This window comes from Trichosurus vulpecula, chromosome 3 (assembly GCF_011100635.1).
Source record: "Trichosurus vulpecula isolate mTriVul1 chromosome 3, mTriVul1.pri, whole genome shotgun sequence".
NCBI classification, from domain to species: domain Eukaryota; kingdom Metazoa; phylum Chordata; class Mammalia; order Diprotodontia; family Phalangeridae; genus Trichosurus; species Trichosurus vulpecula.
The window spans coordinates 37,373,707-37,377,206 of record NC_050575.1 but is presented as its reverse complement, the minus strand read 5'-3'; the positions used below and the strand labels follow the sequence as shown (position 1 = coordinate 37,377,206).

General features: G+C 36.4%; 1 non-coding gene across 1 annotated transcript; it reads left to right on the top strand.

Moving 5' to 3' along the window:
• The first annotated feature begins 3,023 nt into the window (after positions 1-3,023).
• On the top strand, positions 3,024-3,127 carry LOC118845115. The gene has a single exon (XR_005009999.1). It is a non-coding gene; the product is annotated as a U6 spliceosomal RNA (small nuclear RNA).
• Positions 3,128-3,500: the final 373 nt, after the last annotated feature.

Genomic DNA, 3,500 nt, shown 5'->3' with positions numbered 1-3,500 from the left:
TCCTAGATTCTTGAGGCCCTTATCCCAACTCCCAGGGACACTGAAGGATAAAGTCCCAGACCGTAGCTAGATATATGACCCTCCCAGGATTCTAGTGACACCCCTAAGGAATTGGAATGTTCTCTAATGCTATCAGCTTGAGACCCCATTGCTGGGTGTTCTCTTCAATGTTACAGTTAGTATTTGCCTGTAACTCAGTAATTAACTTAGTAATTAGTACCCCAATATAACTTTTAAAAATTGGTATTAATTAGCTTTTACAAAGGGATATTTACTAGGAAGAAATAGTAAAAAGAGAAGTATATTTCCCCCAACAAAAACATTTCCCCTAATACCAGGTGTGAACTTCTTCCTTTGCCACTTTGTTCCCTGGCAAGAGTGGGCTCAAACTTCAAAATAGTTGTAATCTAGCATCTGCCCCACTAAGTTTGTTTCCAAACACAACATAGCCCCTGGATGAGTCTCTTTCTCTTCATGTTGTGATGCTGCTTCACCAGGCTCTACTGCCAGCAAATTCTCAAAGCTCTGTACCAAAGGAAAGTGGATATCAAACAGGAGGTGGCTCCATGCCTGACACAGGCCATGTGTAATTCAAAGTGATGTATAAACTGACTTCTCTGGGACTCTGGAGGCCCTCTCTCTACTTGGAGAACCTAAGACAGTAAACTAAAAAACTAGTTGAAATAATTAACAACTTTAGCAAAGTTGCAGGATATAAAGTAAACCCATGCAAATCATTAGCAGTTCTATATATTACCAATAAAATCCGGCAGGAAGAAAAAGAAAGAAAAATTCCATGAAAAATAGTTGCAGACAGTATAAAATACTTGGGATTCCATTTGCCAAGTCTCATACAGGAATTATATGAACAATTAAAAAACACTCTACACAAATAAAGACAGAGGTAAATAACTGGAGAAATAGTCATTGTTCATGGGTAGACAGAAGCAATATAAGAAAATGACAAAGAAAGACAAAAAAAGAAAAATGACAATACCACCTAAATTAATTTGTTTATTCAGTGTTATATCAATTAAACTACCAAAGGATTATTTTATGAAGCTAGGAAAAATAATAAGATTCATCTGGAGGAACAGAAGTTCAAGACTAGCAAAGGAATCAATGAAAAAAATGCGAAGGAAGGCCCCTAGCAGTACCAGATCTCAAAATATGTTACAAACTGGTAATCATCAAAACAATTTGATATTGGATAAGAAAGAGTGATTGATCAATGGAACAGATTAGGTATATAATATGTAGAAGCAAATGAGCCCAGTAGCTTAGTATTTGATAAACCCAAAGACCTCAGTCAGATGTTGGGGTAAGAACTCATTATTTTGAATCCTTTAAATAGAGAATCCTACTCCCCATACTACCAACATTTGATGTGTAGTAAATAAATATAATTCTAGCCCAAATATCATCTTTGGAGAGAAAGGGAGAAATCGCCCTAGAGCTTGCCGGCCCTCCTCCACTAGGCTGCTGGCAGTGCAGTCAAGGCCCTCTTCCTACTCTCCATCACCATGGTTTCTCTGGATATGGGGTGAGCCAAATCTCAGATTAGATACCATCTAGCTATACAATATTTATTTCAGCTAAGCTATACTACTACAAATCCATGTACTACATACATATCATAAAGTAGAGAAGAATGGAAGGAGGTGACTTTCAGATTTATGGCTGGGGGGGAAGTCTTTTTGCATAGACTATCATCAAGGATAAGAGAGACAATTTTGATTACATAAAATTAAATAGCTCTTACGTGAACAAAATCAATTCGGGTAGAACAGAAGAGAGGTTCACTAAGGAAAAATCTTAGCATATAATACCTCTGATAAAGATTTGCTATCCAAAAATACATATGAAATTAATGGGAATATATAAATATACATACATATACACATACACATATGTATATGTATATATATGAGCAAGAGTCATTTTCTAATGGATAACTGGTCTAAGGTTGTAAGTATTTGTTCATTTCAAAAGAAGAAATATAAACTCTTAGTAACTATATAAAATGCTCTGGGTCCCTACTATTAAGAGAAATGCAAAGTAAAATAACTGTGAGTTTTATTTATACATTGCATTGCCAAAGATGATGATGTAAAGAAATGAACATTTTTTTGAATACACACAGAAACACACTAAGACACAGTTGCTTTAGTTGTGAAATGATCTGATCATTCTGGAAAACAAGTTGGAACTATGGGAGAAAACTCACTCAACCATATATACCACTGACCCAGTGATCTCAGTACTAGAACTAAATAATGACAACAAAAAAGGCAAATATTTATGCCAAAGTATTTATGTATGAGTACTTTTGCGGTGGCAAAATATAGGTAACCAGGTAGATGTCTGTATATTTGGGATTGGCTGAATATGTCACAGTTCATGAATGTAACATAATATTGTCACATCAGGAATAATAAAATGAAGAATTCTGAGAAACATGGGATGTAGAGCGCAAAAGCAAATCACAACAGTATTCACAATGATCGTGGTAATGTAAATGGAAGGAATAGCAATAGGCAACTGAAGTCAGACAGGTTATAAATGGTCAACTTTAGTCCCAGAGAACAGATGATGAGACACAATTATCTTCTCTGACTAGAGAAGCAGGGTACTGTAAGAGCAGAAAGTTGCACATGCTATCAAGCATTATCATTTTGTCAGTTTTGCTTAACTATTTTTTTTATTACAGGGGGTAAGTTTGAGGAAGGTATATATCAGGAAATTATTGTGAGATATGTAAAAATAAAGGGCTCCATCAAAACCCTCCCTCAACCCTTAAGGAAGAGGAAGCCACACAAGTAGATGATAGGACTACCAGATGGCAGTAGCAGCTTAGCAAAGAAGCAATGAATGGCAGCCGTGGAGACACAGCAATGACATATGGTGGAAATTAAGTGGAATTTTCCTTTTGGAGGCAGAATGGAATGGAAATGGCAAGAGGAGCTTTGAGGGATGGAGTCGTATAAGAGAACTGTGTTAGATGGAATCAAGAAGCATTGAGAGTGCTTGATTTGGCAGCACGTATATTAAAATGGGAATGATACAGAGATTAGCATGGCTCCTGCACAAGGATGACACACAAATTTGTGAAGAGTTTAACATTGTTTACTTTTTTTAAAGAACCAAAGAGACACAGATGTTTGCCAAGGGCCTGAGCTAAAAGAGCTGTGCTAGAACCAACGCAATCCTTCCTTACCTAGGAACACGCATTTTTCTGGTAGTGCTCCCTTCCCCACCAGTGTGGGAGTCTTGCGCTCTTTTGTTCGTGGGGTAACAATGATTGTACTATATTGATTTCCCTTGTTATTTACTTTGCTATTTTGTCCTCATTATAAGTGTTTTGCTATTTGATTCATGGTTCAATAAATCAACAAAAATGTATTAAGTGCCAATTATATATCAGGCACTGTGCTAGGTGCTAAAGATACAAATAGAAAAAAATAAAATCATCCCTAACCTCAAGGCACTTTCAGTTTCTC